The sequence below is a fragment of the Rhinatrema bivittatum genome, chromosome 3 (genome assembly GCF_901001135.1).
Source record: "Rhinatrema bivittatum chromosome 3, aRhiBiv1.1, whole genome shotgun sequence".
NCBI classification, from domain to species: Eukaryota; Metazoa; Chordata; class Amphibia; order Gymnophiona; family Rhinatrematidae; genus Rhinatrema; species Rhinatrema bivittatum.
In genome coordinates, this window is record NC_042617.1 from 323,725,443 (window position 1) to 323,743,272 (window position 17,830).

At 47.6% G+C, this 17,830-nt stretch overlaps 1 protein-coding gene across 2 annotated transcripts in view; it reads left to right on the forward strand.

The window, feature by feature from the left end:
- The first annotated feature begins 6,176 nt into the window (after positions 1 to 6,176).
- Positions 6,177 to 17,830, forward strand: part of ZBTB24 (zinc finger and BTB domain containing 24) — a 65,749-nt gene continuing 54,095 nt past the window's right edge. The window contains exon 1 of one of the 2 annotated variants that reach the window (XM_029595290.1): positions 6,177 to 6,311. The gene's annotated coding sequence lies outside the window, so the exon portion shown is untranslated. Of the gene's footprint in view, positions 6,312 to 6,493; positions 6,643 to 17,830 lie in introns of those variants that run through there. The other variant, XM_029595291.1, reaches the window with a different exon arrangement.

Here is a 17,830-nt window from a genome sequence, read left to right on the forward strand (position 1 = left end):
TACAAGTGGCCCACCTTGAAGGAAGACACATTCTCCTACGTCGCTTCCTGCGCTAAACAGAAGACATCACCGGGTCGTCCTTGGGGTCTACTCCAACCCTTGCTCTGTTTGACACTCAGAGGGGCAAGGTGTTTCTCATGATGGAGCAGGTTCTCAAGCTGCAAGGGCAAATTCAGCGCTTATTGGGTTTGCCGAAACCCAGAGACTGGGATTATTTGCAAGTTCTGAGTTTGATGGCGTCAATGCTGGAGTTAGTGCCATGGGTCTTTGCACATATGAAACCTCTGCAGAGGACGCTGTTGTCTTGGTGGAACCTGCTCTCAGAGGAATTCCATCTTATTTATTTATTTATTTAACTTCTTTTACTATACCGATACTCAAGACCAGGTCTTATCGTACCGGTTTACAATGGAACAGGGGGAACCAATTAACATCTAGGTAGAAATGACAAGTTACATTAAAACAGGGAGCGTAAAAACATGGAAGACGGAAGATAGGGCAGAATTAAACTATAACAGTAATGAGTGATAAATATAATCAACAAAAACAATAAATTAGTAATACAAAAACATAGATTTATACTCAGCGGTTATTTACATGGTATGTCCAGTGGGAGGAGTGGAGGGGAGGTGAGAGGGGGGGAGGGATAAGGGTGGGTTGCAGGGTGAGAGACAGAGTTGGTCGAAATGGGTTCCTTCAACGGTAAGCTTGTGTGAACAGCCAGGTTTTAAGTTTTTTTCTGAATGTTAGATGGCATTGTTCCTGGCGTAAGTCTTGAGGAAGCGAATTCCAATGTAGCGGACCTGCTGTCGAAAGTGCTCGCTTGTGAATAGAGTTGTGGACTGATGATTTGTTGGGAGGGGCCTTGAGCGTACTTTTGTAGGCAGTTCTTATTGGCCTTGTGGATGTATGTAGTTCAAGAGGGAAGGTGAGTTGGAGAGTGGATTGTTGGTAGACAGATTTGTGGATGATAGTGAGAGCTTTGAAAAGTATTCTATATTGAATGGGAAGCCAATGTAAGATTTTTAGGATTGGAGTGATGTGGTCCTTGCGCCGTGTGTTTGTAAGGATCCTGGCCGCTGCGTTTTGCAGCATCTGTAGAGGTTTGGTCGAAGAAGCGGGGAGACAGAGTAGAAGAGCGTTGCAATAGTCGATCTTTGAAAACAGTATTGCTTGAAGCACAGAATGGAAATCCTGGAAGTGTAAGAGCGGTCTTAGTTGCTTCAGGACCTGTAGCTTGAAGAAGCATTCTTTGGTTGTAGCGTTAATGAATTTTTTGAAATTCATTCTAGAGTCAAGGGTGGCCCCAAGGTCTCTGACATGGCTTGCTAGTGGGATTATTGTATTATTGGCGAAGGGGTGGTTATCGCTAGAAGGAGTGGTTATCTTCCCTAGCCACTCGAAGGATTTGCTCGGGACAGCCTGTCTTGGTGGCTGCTGACTTCCAATCTGGTTCATGGTGCCGATCTGGAGGTTCCGGATTGGGTAATTTTTACTACCGATGCTAGTCTTGATGGTTGGGGAGTAGTTTGTCAGCAGCAGTCTACTTAGAGCAGCTGGTCCGCGAAGGAAGCTTCCTGGTCTATCAATCGGTTAGAGACCAGGGCAATGCGTTTAGCTTTACTTGCATTTCTGCTGTTGGTGCAAGATCAGTCAGTGAGGGTCCTGTCAGACAATGCAATGACAGTAGCCTATATCAATCGGTAGGGAGGAACCAAGAGTCGAGCAGTTGCCCATGAAGCTCAGGAGCCAATTCTTTGAGTGGAGCAAAACCTGAAGCAGATAGCAGCATTGCACATTGCAGGAGTAGAAAACGTCCAAGCGTGTTTTCTAAGTCACAGGTTGTTAGATCCAGGAGAATGGGAGCTGTCCGAGACAGCGATGCAGCTAATCTGCGAGAAGTGGGACTGCCCCCATGTGGGTCTAATGGCAACTAGTCTCAATGCAAAGGCAACTTGGTTTTTCAGTCGGAGAAGAGAACATGGAGCCAAGGGAGTCGACGCTCTGCTGCTGGCTTGGGCTCAGGGAGTTCTGCTTTTTGTTTCCTCCTTGGCCTCTAGTAGGCAAGGTGTTGCGACGGATAGACATCTAGGCGAAGTGGTGTTGGTAGCCCCAGAGTGGCCATGTCGGCCGTGGTTTGCGGATCTGGTCAACTTAGCTGTGGATAGTCCATTACACCTCACCCATCTGCCAAGTCTTCTTTGGCAGGGGCCAATATTTTCAGACCAGGCTGCTCACTTTTGTCGTGTGGCTTGGCTTTTGAGAGGCGGTGATTGAGACGCAGGGGTTTTCAGAAGCGGTTAGTGCTATGCTCCTTCAGTCTAGATGGATGACTACTTCTCTATTGTATGAAAGGGTCTGGAAGGTTTTTGAATCCCGGTATATCACTAACGGTGTGCGAGTGTTACGATCTGCGGTGTTTCAGATCTTGACTTTTCTTCAGGAGGGTTTGGTCAAGGGTTTGGCTTTCAACTCTGTTAGGGTCCAGGTGGCTGCTCTGGTTTGCCTGAGAGGTAAAGTAGACAGTTACTCTCTGTCTTCTCATCCCGACGTATTTCGGTATCTTTGGGGGGCTAAGAATTTGTGTCTGCCAGTTAAGAGAGTTTGTCCGTCCTGGAATCTTAATCTCATCATCAGAGATTTGCGTGAGGCACCTTTTGAACCTCTTTAGAAAGTGATGCTTAAAGATTTGATCCTTAAGGTCGTTTTTCTAGTGGCCATTTGTTCAGCTAGGAGAATCTCTGAGTTGCAGGCTTTGTCTTATCGTAATCCGCTTCTGCAGATTTCGGACTCAGAGATGTTTGTATTGTATACAAGGATTGATTTGTATTGTATACAGGAATTCCGGTATATAAAAATTAAAAATAAAAATATAATAATATATGTCCTTGTGGGCAGTACCCTCGTTTTTACCAAAGGTGGTATTGGCGTTTCATCTGAATCAGTCGGTGGAATTTCCTGCTTTTTCTGAGATAAACTCTTCCGCACCTCATTTGAGGGAGCTTAAGCTTTTGGACGTACTCAGAGCTGCGCTGAGGTATCTCAAGGTAACGAATGATTTCAGGAGGTCAGATCATCTCTTTGTTTTGTGGAGTGGTTCCAAGAAAGGTTCTCAGGCTTCCAAGGCTACTATTGCTTGGTGGCTCAAGGCCATTGGTTCCACGTACATAATGAAGGGACATTCGGTTCCTCATTGTATGTGATCTCGGACAGCCTCATGGGCAGAGGCTCAGCTGGTTTCACCGCAGGAAATTTGCAGAGCAGCTATATGGAAATCGCTGCAAACTTTCGCAAGGCACTATTGCTTACATGTGAGGGATCCGGAATCCCGGTCGTTTGGCAAATGTTTTGCAAGCAGGACTCTCCAGGTCCCACCCTAAGTAGGGAGCTTTGGTACATCCCAGGAGTCTGGACTGATCTGGGTACGATCCAAAACAGAACAGGATATAGACAAAAGATGTCATTCAAATCAAAATAACAAGAATATTAAACAACAGCAAAAGTAAATTCATAAAAGAACACAGTATCAGAAAATTAAGGTGTAAATTGGTGTGCATCCACCACCTCTCGCCTAATTATGTAAAGGTCTGTGAAAAAAACCTGATAGCTCTTATAAAAACCAGTAACCAAAAAATGTTTTTGTGTCTCCCACCGCTACATACAAACACCAAAACTTTAAACCCTCAAAGAGATCCCTATAGCTCTTTACACTAGCTAAAAAAAAGCTAAAAGACCATAAAGTATTTATCTTGCACTTTCAAAAAGAAGCCCCGAATGAATGAAGTGATCAAATTTGCTGATTCAAAGTTGCTAAATCATAAGAGGATTGTGAGAAATTGCAAGATGACCTTGCAAGATTGGAAGACTGGGTATCTAAATGGCAGATGACAATTAATGTGGACAAGTGCAAAGTTATGCACTTAGGGAAGAGCAACCCAAATTATAGATACAAAATGCAAGGTTCCACATTAGGAGTCACCATTCAGGAAAAGGATCTAGGTGTCATCATTGATAATACATTGAAAGTTTCTGCTCAATGTGCAGCAGCAGCCAAGAAAGCAAATAGAATGCTAGGGATTATTACAAAAGGAATGGAGAATAAAAGAGAATATTATAATGCCTCTGTATCAAACCATGGTGCGACCTTATCTTGAGTATTGTGTGCAGGTCTGGTCACCACATCTCAAGAAAGATATAGCAGAATTAGAAAAAGTACAGAGAAGGGCGACCAAGATGATAAAGGAGATGGAATGATTCCCCTATGAAGAAAGGCTAAAGAGGTTAGGACTCTTCAGATTTTAGAAGAGATGGCTGAGGGGAGATATGAGATAGGTTTATAAACTGAGTGGAGTGGATGGATAAATGTAAATAGGTTTATTCTTTCAAAAGGTACAAAGACTAGGAGACACAATATAGTTATTAAGTTGTACATTTAGAACTAATAAAGAGAAAATATTTTTTTACTCAACACATTTTAAACTCTGGAATTTGTTGCTGGAGGATGTAATAAAAGCTGTTAGTGTAGCTGGATTTAAAAAAGGTTTGGCCACGATCCTGGAGGAAAAGTCCATAAACCATTAATTTAGAGTTGCAAAAATCCAGTGCTTATTCTTGGGATAAGCAACTTGGAATGTCTACTCTTGGAATCCTGCCAAGTACTTGTGACCTGGCTTGGCCTCTTTTGGAAACAGGATACTGGGCTTGATGGATCTTTGGTCTGATCCCAGTATGGCAAAACTTATGTTCTTATGTGATCCGCACTGAATACATTATGTAGGAAATTGTGCAATATAAGAATCTCTAAGTTTAAATGCAACTGCTTCCGGAACCAAAATTGTATAGGTGCTGGAGCATCGCCATTGCAGCCATGTTGGTATTGGGGCTCACCACTGTTGCGCCAGTCCCACAGCAATAGCAGCAATCAGAAAACTTCAGAGTGGAGGAGTAGCCTAGTTGTTAAAAGCAGCAGCTTATGAACCAGGAAAGCCAGAGTTTAAATTGCACTGCTGCTCCTTGTGATCTTGGGTAAGTCACTTCAACCTTCCAATACATCAGGTACAAACTTAGGAGCTAATAGGACTTGGGGTGAAATTGGCATTAGTCTGTATATTTTTTTTAGCGCATGCAACAGAAGCAGGCGCCTCCACAGGATGTAATAAAGACCACATATTTAAATGAGATGAACGCAGAAAATCCGTGATGTGAAACCTACATGGAAAAGCGCACACAAATATGCGCTCGCAGCCCTATGTAATAAACCGCGTGCAAACCAGCGCTGAAACCACATTAATATAATTCGCAAACGATTGGAGGTGGGGGGGGGGGGGGAGCCTTCCTCTTTCAATACACCCATGGAGAAATTAGTGGTCCAGGAGGTGAACTGAAGGTGAGTAGAGCAATGTCTATCCCCTTCATGTTCTGTTTCCAATCGTGTGGCAGCTGTTCCAGCAGAGGCCTGTAGGCATGGGTAATGCAGCACAGATTTTTTTCTGCTACGTTCCTGGAGGAAAAGTCCATAAACCGGAAAAGTGAAGATAATCTATTATTACCCCAGAGTGGAATGGCCAACCACACTAATGCCAACAAAACCGGTCTCCAGACACGCCCTTTAATTTAACTTCTGCCCTGACCCAGGCACTAAAAAACCCACACTAACCAATGTGCGCCTTATTGCATAGCCCCTGAATAGTTAATCTGCCTCACTTGCATGCACTAACGCTAAACCAGTAGTGTGTTTTTAAGCGGGTTTCTGCATGCAGTCTTCCCTGCACTGAATACATTACATACCCTTCTAGGGATGGCAGCTTTAGCACAGCTTATACATCAGCCCCTTAGATTATGAGCGCTCTGGAGACAGGGAAATACCTCCAGCACCTGAATATAAGCCACTGTGAAATGCCGAAAAGTGGATATAAATCAAATAAATAAAAGCAACAGAATGCAGTGCAGGGCTTTCTGCAGCCGTCTCATGCTCCTCGGGCCACCCATGGGTTTCCATGGTAACGGGAGGACTGGGCCAGTACTGGGACTTAAGAGATGGGGCGAAGACGTTCTCAGCCAATGCACCTGGCATGGGGATCTTCTTTATGACAACCCCTCATTGCCTATGGGCACATCCAATTTAAATGTGCTCTGCCGCGCATGCGCACACGAGCCTGGCGCCTCTAGCCTAGTTTGGCACCTACGGCTCCCCGTCCGGCGCGAACCAGAAGGAGAACAGGCGGAAGTGCGGAGTTGAAGTGGTCCGGGATAGGGAGAGGGTAACAGTAACGCCGTTAATGATAATTCTAGTAGCAACAGTCGTCGTCCCGGTAAGGAGAAGCGTAGTAGAAACATTACGGGAGGGAGGGGAGAGCAAACCCCGGGAGGGCTCGTCGGCCGCTGCGGGCGCCTGGGACGTGTAGTGGCAGAAGCTGAACTACAAGTACCATAGTGCACCGGGGCTGTCCATGGAGCGTCTCCTTGTAGAGCTTGGCTGAAGTCTGAGATGCACGGAGTCGCGTGTTAGTAACGCCGGAGGGCGGGAAGTCTTAGGATTGCCCCAGCGCCGAGGCAGTTTACAGCAGCTACAGGCCGTCAGGACGCTGGGAACAGGGGCCTTCTGGCTCTTGTAGTCCAGCTGTTCTCGTATGGCCAGAGCAGGTCAGACAGGACCGCATCAGCAGCTTGATGCCCTCTGACCTGCAGGGTTTTCATAGCTGGGAACTGCAATTTGTGTTTTTTGCCAGAGGGAACGTTTTCAGGCCTGGTGTACAGGAGATTTCTGGTGATTCTCTGGATACCCAGCAATTCAGAGAGAATCCCGAAGTCTCCAAGGGAAACCTGCATACTTCCAGATATTGCGCTATAATTTCATTTAATGAAATGCTTTATATTCAGCCTTTAATGACTGTTCAGCATTTTTAAGCAAATTACATTCAAGTACCGTAGGCATTGTTCTGTTCTCAGGGATCTTACAATCTAAGGGGGCTTATTTATGAAATGTGTTCTCCCATTTTGTGTCTGCAGGGAAAATGCTCAATAATTAGGGTCAAAGTTTGTACCTGAGGCAATGGTGGGTGATGTGACTTGCCCAAGGTCACAAGGAGTGTCAGTGGGATTTGAACCCTAGTTCACATCCTGCTGCTCTAGCCACTAGGCCACTTCTCCACTGGGGCTTGCTGTGGTCTTGAGGAGGTCAGTACCTCACTGGCGTCCACAAGGGAAATGTGGAGAAGTTCTGAATATATATTTTATATACATATATATATATATATATTAACAATATCTTTATTTGACTTTAATTAGAGTTCACAACAATCCTTAATGTTTATGCCCCACTAATAGGGCAACTGCTGAACACAATACAAGATGGAAAATTAACAGAGTAGCAAAACACAATAGTTAGAATACCATCCCAACCACAATCTTGTGTGTCCCGTCCCCCCCACACACACACACACACTCACTCACTCACACTCTACTACTACTGTCAACACCAAGATCGACAGGAGCTCCCTCACTAACTCCAACCCAGAGCAGCTGGTATCTTAAGAGCACTACAAAGCCATACCTCCATCCCCTATGCACACAGCTTTCTAAATTTATAAGAACCCCATACCTTGATCATAACCAAAATATCCAGTTGAAATTGAAACTAAAATTTTGTTAATATTCCCTATAAAAACAAATCATTTATTTTCCTCTAGTTTTCAGGGGGGTGTGAGGCAAGATGCTGCTGAGTGTCTGGTGTGATGGCCTTATTGGAGTGCATGATTCAGCAAGGTCTTTTCCCATAGACACAGAGAAGGGGGAAACATCTTCCTGAATCGGGCTCATAGCATTTGTAGAGTGATTATACCCATAAGGTGACTGACTGTGGGGTGCTGTTCCCTTGCCCACCTATTCACTGTGTCACTTAGCTCCCTGTGCCCCAAGCTTTCCTAGCACCCAGACAGATGAATTCATGACCAGTGGGTTATGCACCTCTACCAGCAGATGGAGACGGAGCGAAGCTGATGTCACAATACATGTACTCCTGCAGAGACATCAGCTTGCCAGTATTCTCCGTCTCCAGTAGATAGTGGATTGCTGGGGATTGCTTCAAATTTTAGAAGGAGAAATAGAGATTTAATTTGTCCCGCTCTCCTGCAGTGATGCCAAATGGTCCCTCCCCCAGTTGAAAATTCCTGAGGTGATTTCCGTGGTCCCTCAGATGAGTGCCTTGGTCCGGTAGCTGGTTTTCTCAGTAGGCATGAACTCAGCTGTTTAAAGCAGCTGAAAGGCAGCGGGTGCAGGAAGCCAAGTGCGATGGTGACGATATATGCCCTCTCCCCCTGCAGCCGGAGACCGTCTCTGTACTTAGCTGGGAAAAGCTGAGCGTAGGAAAAGTTAAAAAAAAAAAAGAGAGAGAGAGAAAGAGTAGAAGGGTCATTTGCAAGGCTTTCCCATTCCTCTAGTCTCCGTGCTCAGCACGTCATTCCAACGTTCGTTCACACTCCCAAGGGAGGTTATGGGACTTGGGCAGCCTGGGTGGGCTGAGCCTCGCTCTTAGGCTTTCCTCTGTGCGCTACGTGGTAGGCTGTGATGGTGTTTTTGCACACTTTTTCCTGCGCATTAGGCTGCCCTCTTCAGGACTATCAATACGTGCAACTGAGTCTGGCTGTGCGTCCAAGTTGTGCGCCCAGTTTTTGGACCATTAGTCAGATGCCTGCTTGGGCGCCCAGGTGATGGTGGCTTCCGTGGTAGGCGCATGCTGCCTGTGTGCACAAGTTGGGCCGTGTTGGTTGTGCGCTTAAGTTTGGAAGGGCGGCAGTGCATCTAGTTTCGCAACGCCTAGCCTTGAGATGCCTACATTTTTGTGCCCCTAAATTTTACAGCATGAATTCAGCTAGATGCACACCCTCAGTCGTCTGCTAAGTGTACTTACAGACTGATGGTGCCTTTAGCTAAGAAACCTAAGCGCCTTTCCCTATGTGCTGCCTGTCATAATCAGGTATCAGGTATCAGGTTAGAGGCGTGCCCTCTAACTTATGTCAGTGCTACTTAGAGGCTCAGGGAGAATTATCTTTCTCTGATTTTACTATGCCAGATTCTTCCCAGCATGATGACTGTCTTGGTAAAGACATGTCAGGAGAGGTGCCTGACCTTGGAACTCCCTTAACTGGTTTGTCAGCGGGGGAAGGTAGGTCAGTGGATGCAGCTCAGATGTCTCCTGGTTTTGGCATGGATCCTTCTGCCTTTTCTTGGGTAGAATTTTTTTGAAGGATTGCAATCCTTTCTTCAGGCATGGTCCTCCACCCTATCCAATCCTGTCAGCTCAGAGTCACAGGTGGTGACTTCTCACTCGCCCGGTACTACTGTTAAGCATCGAAGTACACCTAGATTGGCAGCAGGTCCTCCTGATAGGATTCCAGATGGCATTGATGATGAGGCCAATCCTGACTCTCTGGAGGATGGGGAAATTCCTTTGGGACTGAAGCTGCATAGGACTATGTTTCGGTTCTTTGATAGAGATGAGCTACTGGCTCTGATTTCCCAGACATTGAAAATGCTGGGAGTCCCTGGGGCAGATTCCATGTCTGAGCCAAATCAAAATCCTATTATGGTTTCTTTGCATAAAGCCTCTTGTTTTTTCCCTGTTAGGGAGGCCATTCAAAAATTGATTGATCTTGAGTGGGATGCCCCTGAAGCTAATTTCATATGGGTTGGGCTTTGGAAGGCCTGTACCCTCTGGATCCAGTGGTGAGAGATCGTTTGCGTTTTCTGAAAGTGGGCGTGCTTGTCTGTGCTGTCTCCAAGTGGACGACCTCCCCGTGAAGGGAGGGGCGGCCTTGAAGAATGTGCACGATAGGAAGATGGAGGTCATCCTTAAGCATTTGAAGCAGCAGCAATGACCTTGCAGATAGCTGCTTCTTGTTCCCTGGTGGCTCGCTCTTGTGTAATTCTCTCTCAGGAGGTCGATGAATCTGGAGTGAATTCCAGGGCAGTTATGGAGCCAGCAGCTAACTTTTTGGCAGATGTGGACTGCGATTTGGTCCATACCTCAGCCAGATATCAGAATGGCCAGATATCAGTTATGGCTGAGAAATTAGTTGGCTGATGCAACCTACAAGGCTAATCTTACAAAATTACCCTTTAAAAGCTCGCTCTTGTTTGATAGCGAGTTGGAGAAAATAGCCAATAAGTGGGGCGAGTCCCAGGTTCCTTGGTTGCTGGAGGATAAGAAGCAGACACCGTGCTCCTTTGGCGTGAGGGGTCGTGCCAGGGGATCCAGGCGTTTTCATCCCTACAGAGGAGCAACCTTTCAGAGAACTCGACTTTTCGGTAGGTCTCAGTCCTTTAGTCCCAGACAGCCGCGATGGTGCACGGGCTTGGGTAGTGGACCCTTTTCCAACCCACTCCCAGGAACAGGAGATAGAGGAGCACCTCTGTCTCTTTTGTCAGAGGTGGGTCGAAATCACATCAGACTAGTGAACAGTCCTGGAGGTGATATGCACTGGGGTTTCGCAGTGTTCCTCGGGCATGTTCATGGTGTCTCCTTGCCACTCTCTTCATGAGAAGCAGGCAGTGGAATGTACATTGTCAAGGCTCCTCAATCTGAAGGTTGTGGTCCCAGTTCCCACATCTCAAGAAATATGAGCTAATAATCCATTAATTTTGTTGTGACCAAGAAGGGAGGCTCCTTTCGTCTCATCCTGGATCTCAAAGGGGTCCTTTGTGGATGACTCATTTTTGCATGGAAACATTGTGCTCAGTGATAATGGTCGTGCAGTTGGGGGAATTTCTGACTTCCTTGGATCTGTCTGAGGCATACCTCCATATTCCCATCTGATTGGAACACCAATGTTTTCTGCATTTCAAGGTGTTGGGGTGCCATTATCGGTTTCAGGCGCTGCCTTTTGGTCTGGCCACCACACCCAGAACTTTTTCCAAGGTTATAGTGGTGGTGGCGGCAGAGTTGAGAGAGGATGGTAACCTGGTATACCCTTATTTGGACAACTGGCTGATTCGGGCCAGGTCTCTGGAAGAGAACCAACTGGTGACCTGCATGGAGCTCAATTGGGTGAATAACCTGGCCAAGAGCAGTCTTCAGCCATCTCAGTTATTAGAGTATCTCTGTGTTTGGTTCGACACGAAGCAGAGCAGGGTTTTCTGCTGGAAGCTCATATTCAGAAGTTGATGGCGCAAGTGCGTCTATTGATAAACACTTTACACTCGACAGTGTGGTCCTAACTACAGGTATTCGGTTTGATGGCTGCAACCCTGGAAGTGCATATGAATTCTCTTCAGAACTCCCTGCTGTCTTATTGGAGCCCACAGTCTCAGGGTTATTCAGTTTGGCTCCACATGCCAATGGAGGTCTGCTTTCAACTGCAGTGGTGGTTACAAGCAGATCATTTAAGAAAGGGAGTTTTCCTAAAATCACCTGGAGCCTCCAGGGTTGGGGAGCTCACTGTCAGGAACTGACAGTGCAAAAGCATTGGAGTGCTGAACAGTCTCTCTGGAACATCAATCAGCTGGAAGCCCGGGTGGTCCGCTTAGTATGCTTGCAATTCAGCAGCAGGTTGCAGGGTCGAGCGGTCTGGAAAACGTTGGAAAATGCAACAGCAGTGGCTTATATCGATCGGCAGGGAGGAACTAAGAGACAGCAAGTGTCATAGGAGATAGACCAACTTATGGAATGGGCGGAAGTGCATCTTCAGGAGATCTCATCCTCACACTTTGCAGAAAAAGACAACGTAAGAGCAGGCTTTCTCAGCAGGGAGAGTCTGGACCCAGGAGAAATGGGTATTGTCAGATGAGACATTTCAGCTGAGGGTGGATAGCTGGGGCCTTCTGTTTCTAGACTTGCTGGCAACTTCTTGAAATGCAAAGGTTCCTCAATTCTTCAGTCGCACAAGAGATCCAAATTCCTTGGGTATCAATGCCCTCGTGCAGGAATGGCCAGAGGATAAGCTGCTGTATGCCTTTCCTCTGTGGCCCATGTTGAGCAGAATGGTTTGTAAGGTCAAGGGTCATAGAGGGATAGTGCTTTTGATGGCACCAGATTGGCCCAGGAGACCATGGTATGTGGATCTGTGAAGACTCCTGGTAGATTCCCTCTCTGGTTTCTAGCGCACAGGAATCTGTGTGGCAGGGACCTGTTCTTCATGAAGATATGACTTGGTTTTTTCTTACGGTATGGCCCTTGAGACGGCTCGCTTGCTAAATATAGATATTCTACTGTGGTGATTTCTACCTTGCTACGAACCTGAAAGTTCTCCACTTCTTAACCTCTGTGCGGGTTTGGCAAGTGTTTGAGGCTTGGTGTGAGGATCGAGGTGCACTTCCTTGTTCAATTAAGATCCTGCTCATTTTGGAATTTCCTAGCGTGTAGACAGTTGGACTCAGGACCAATGGGTTATACTCCCCTGCCAGCAGATGGAGACGGAGCAAGCTGACATCACAGTATGTATACTCCTGCAGTGACCCCAGCCTGCCAGTATTCTCCATCTCCAGCAGATGGTAGACATGCATCTCCTTACAGGGATTGCTTCAGATTTTGGAAGGAGAATTTAACATAGAAAAAGTAAAGCCCTGCTCTCCTGCGTTGATACCAAATGGTCCCTTCCCAGTTGAGAATTCCTGACATGATTTCCATTGGTCCAGTAGCTGTGTTTCCCGGCATGGACCAAGCTGATTGAACAGCTTAAAGGCAGCGGGTGCAGGAGGCCAGGTCAGTGGTGATGGCACATGCCTTCTCCCCCTGCAGCCGGAGACTGTCTCTGTACTCAGTCGGTAAGGGCTGAGATCGGGTAAATTAAAAAAAAAAAAAAAAAGTTTGTAAAGACAGACAGTATAGAGGGGTTTGCAGGACTTCGGTCTCTGTTCTCGGCGCTGTTCTGGCGTTCATTCCCACTCCTGTGGAGATTAAGGGGACTGGGTTGAGCGGCCCTGTTGGGCTAGGCCCCGCAGTTAGGCTTTAATCCTGTGCGCCGCGTTTTAGGCCGCGGCGTTTTTGTGCACTTCTGTGTGTGCTTTACTGCCTTCTACAGGATGTCTGTGTGCTCTGTGCACAGCGCTCAGCTTTAGTCGCGCCTCTTGCGCGCACAAATTTCTAAGCGCTGGTAGTGCGCCCAGGCCTTGATGCACAGGTTGTGCATGTCTTTTTTGCGGTGCTTACTTTGGGGCGCCTATTTTAGTGTGCATAAATTTTTTGTGCTTGAAACTGTTTTCAGTGCGAGCCGGCTAGACGCACATTCTCCGTGGCCTATGCACTGATGATAGAAACATAGAAACATAGAAACATAGAAATGACGGCAGAAGAAGACCAAACGGCCCATCCAGTCTGCCCAGCAAGCTTCACATTTTTTTCTCATACTTATCTGTTTCTCTTAGCTCTTTGGTTCTATTTCTCTTCCACCCCCACCATTAATGTAGAGAGCAGTGATGGAGCTGCAACCAAGTGAAATATCAAGCTTGATTAGTTAGGGGTAGTAGGGGTAGTAACCGCCGCAATAAGCAAGCTACACCCATGTTTATTTGTTTTACCCAGACTGTGTTATTCAGTCCTTATTGGTTGTTTTTCTTCTCCCCTGCCGTTGAAGCAGGATATGCATTGAAAGTGAAGTATCAGGCTTATTTGGTTTGGGGTAGTAACCGCCGTAACAAGCCAGCTACTCCCCGCTTTGTGAGTGCGAATCCTTTTTTCTTCTCCCCTGCCGTTGAAGCAGAGAGCTATGCTGGATATGCGTGAAGTATCAGTTTTTCTTCTCCCCTGCCGTTGAAGCAGAGAGCTATGCTGGATATGCGTGAAGTATCAGTTTTTCTTCTCCCCTACCGTTGAAGCAGAGAGCTATGCTGGATATGCATTGAAAGTGAAGTATCAGGCTTATTTGGTTTGGGGTAGTAACCGCCGTAACAAGCCAGCTACTCCCCACTTTGTGAGTGCGAATCCTTTTTTCCACATTTCCTCTTGCTGTTGTAGCTTAGAGTGATGTTGGAGTCACAGTAACCATGTGTATGTTTATTGAATAAGGGTATTATCTCCAGGCAGTAGCCGTCATTCTGGCGAGCCACCCACTCTTTATTGACGGCCTCTTGATTTTATGGATCCACAGTGTTTATCCCACGCCCCTTTGAAGTCCTTCACAGTTCTGGTCTTCACCACTTCCTTTGAAGTCCTTCACAGTTCTGGTCTTCACCACTTCCTTCGGAAGGGCATTCCAGGCATCCACCACCCTCTCTGTGAAGAAATACTTCCTGACATTGGTTCTGAATCTTCCTCCCTGGAGCTTCAAATTGTGACCCCTGGTTCTGCTGATTTTTTTCCTATGCCAGTGAGCAAGAAACCTAAGTGCCTTTCTCACTGTGTTGCTTGTCCTACTCGAGCATCTCAACCTGATGTGTCCTCTAACATGTGTAGGTGCTGTTTAGAAGCTCAGGGAGAGTTTTCTTCCTCTGATTTTGCTAAGCCTGGATCCTCCCAGCCTGATGATGATCTGGTTAAGGATCTGTCTGGAGGTACGCCGGATCTTGGAACTTCCTTGACTGGTTCCTCTGCAGGGGATGGCAGTTCAGTGGGCCCCATTCCAGTTCCTTCTGGGTTGGGCCTGTTTCCGGCTGCTTTTTCTTGGGTGGAGTTTTTTCAAGGTTTGCAGTCCTTTCCTCAGGTGCTGTCCTCCATTTCTCCCACTCCAGTCAGGTCGGACCTTCAGCCGGTGGCCCCTTTCTCTTCCAGTTCTATGTTTAGGCGCCAGAGTACACCTCTGTTTGCTGCGGGTAATCCTGACAGGTACCCAGATGGCACTGATGATGAGGCGGATCCTGATTCCCTGGAAGATGGGGAAATTCCTCTGGGATTGGAACTGTATCGGACCATGTTGCAGTTCTTTCATAGAGATAAACTGCCAGCCCTGGTTTCCCAGACCTTGAAGATGCTGGGGTGTTCCTGGTGCAGATTCCATGTCTGAACCGAAGAAGAATCCCATTTTGGTTTCCTTACTTAAAGCCTCTTGTTTTTTCCCTGTTATGAACGCCATTCAGGAATTGATTGATCTTGAATGGGAAGCCCCAGAGGTAAGTTTCAAAGGGGATCGGACATTGGAAGGCCTCTACCCTCTGGATCCAGCAGTGAGGGAGCATTTATGTTTTCCTAAAATGGATTTGCTAGTCTGTGCCATCTCTAAGCAGATAATTATCCCCATGGAGGGAAGTGTGGCCCTGAAGGATGTGCATGCAGTTGGATTGAGGCTATCCTTAAACAAGCCTTTGAAGCAGTGGCGATGACTTTACAGATAGCTTTTTGTTGCACCTTAGTGACATGATCTTGTCTGCTTCTCTCTCAGGAAGTTGATGATTCTGGAGTGACTTCCAGAGTGGTTATAGAATCCACTGCCTCCTTTTTAGCTAATTCGGGCTGCGATTTGGTCCGTACCTCGGCCAAAGGAGTGGCTTTGGTGGTAGCGACCAGGCATCAACTACGGTTGTGACATTGGTCAGAGACGCAGCCTCCAAGGCTAATCTTACAAAAACGTCCTTTAAAGACTCGCTCTTGTTTGGAAGTGAATTGGAGAAATTGGCCAGTAAGTGGGGCAAATCTCCGGTCCCTTTGTTGCCGGAAGATAAGAAGCAGTTGCAGCATCCCTCTAGTATGAGGTGTTGTCTCAGAGGTTCCAAGCGTTTTTGTCCCTACAGAGGGTCGAACTTTCAGAGCATTTAGCCTTTTGGTAGGTCTCAGTCCTTTAGTCCCAGACAGCTCAAAAGAGGAGCAGGCTCGGGGGGCGAATCCTCCCAAGCTTCCCAATGAAGGTTTGCTGACCCACCTTTGGGAATGAGATAGGGGAATGTCTCACTCTCTCTCTCTTTTATCAGAGGTGGGTCGAAATCACATCGGATCAGTGGGTCCTGGAGGTTATATGAGAAGGATATGCGTTAGAATTTCGCAGTATTCCTCAGAACGTGTTCATGGTGTCTCCTTGCCACTCCCCGCAGAAGAAGCAGGCAGTGGAATCTATACTTCTAAGGCTCCTCCGGTTGAGGGCAGTGGTTCCAGTGCCTTCGTCTCAAGAAAGTATGGGGCGATATTCCATTTATTTTGTTGTGGCCAAGAAGGAGGTTTCCTTTCGTTCCATCCTGGATCTCAAAAGTGTTGTTACCAGCTTACCTACCGGCAGGCTTCTTCCCCGCGGCCAGCGCGATTCCGCCTCTGCCGCCCCCGCGCCCGCGACGCCAGCGGCGTCCCTGCCTCGCTCACGGGCTCGGTGCTCCCCCAGGATGTCGGCAAGCAACTCTGACGCTGCAGTCAACTCTCGCGCAAAATCGCGCCGAGGCCACGCCCCCTGACGTCAGACGCCGATCAGCTGCGATTTGCGCGGGAGGTGAGGGGGATTTAAGGGAAGCTTCCTTCCAGCTCCTCGCTTCGGCCACAGTGCGTTTAGTGAGTGTATTGTTGCTCTTCCTGCCTGTTGCTCTGCTCCTGACCTGGACTGCCACCGGATTACTCTGCCTGCTACCTGCCTACCGGATCTGTTTGCCTTGGTTCGTTGTTCGCTGCCTGCCCTGACCTGGACTGCTTTACCGGATTACTCTGCCTGCTACCTGCCTACCGGATCTGTTTGCCTTGGTTCGTTGTTCGCTGCCTGCCCTGACCTGGACTGCCTTACCGGATTACTCTGCCTGCTACCTGCCTACCGGATCTGTTTGCCTTGGTTCGTTGTTCGCTGCCTGCCCTGACCTGGACTGCCTTACCGGATTACTCTGCCTGCTACCTGCCTACCGGATCTGTTTGCCTTGGTTCGTTGTTCGCTGCCTGCCCTGACCTGGACTGCCTTACTGGAATACTCTGTCTGCTACCTGCCTACTGGATCTGTTTGCCTTGGAGCGGTGTTTGCTGCCAGTCCTGACCAGGACTGTCCTCTGGACATCCTACTGATCCCGTTACCACGTCAACTGCCGCAGAGGGTCCGTTCTTGAGCGTCCCGGCTTCAAGGTAAGCGGTCTCGACCCTGGTTCCACTTTCCCCAGTAACAAGTGTCAACCATCATTTGAGGGTGACTCATTTTCGCATGGAAACCTTAAGCTCAGTAATAATGGCCATGCAGTCGGGGGAATTTCTAACCTTCCTGGATCTGTCCAAGGCCTACTTTCATGTTCCCATCCATTTTGAGCACCAACATTGTCTGTGTTTTGCGGTGCTGGGTGCCATTAGTAGTTTCAGGCACTGCCTATTTGTCTGGTCACCACTCCCAGAACGTTTTCCAAAGTCATGGTGGTAGTAGCAGCAGCATTGAGAAGAGATGGGATCCTGGTACACCGGTCTTTGGACAACTGGTTGATTTGAGCCAAGTCGCAGGAAGAGAGCCACCTGGTGACTCGCAAGGTGATCTCCTTGTTGCAGGAGCTTGGTTGGGTGGTGAACCTGGCCAAGAGCAGTCTTCAGCCATCACAGTCGTTGGAATATCTGAGTGTTTGGTTCGACACAAGGCAGGACAAGGTTTTCCTTCCAGAAGTTTGGATTCAGAAATTGATGTCACAAGAGCATCAGTTGGTGAGCACTATACACCCCAACAGAGTTCTTTCTACAGGTGCTCGGTTTGATAGCAGCAACCCTGGAAGTGGTGCCATGGGCAAGGGTGCATATGCGTCCTCTTCAGCAGTCACTGCTGTCTCATTGGAACCCTCAGGACTATTCGGTTCAGCTCCACTTGCTGATGGAAATCTGCACTCACCTCGTGGTGGTTGCAGGAGGCTCATCTGAGAGAAGGTGTTTCCGTGACCTCCATGACCTGGTTGATACTCATGACAGATACGAGTCTCCAGGGTTGGGGAGCTCACTGTCAGGAACTGACAACCCAAAGGCATTGGAATG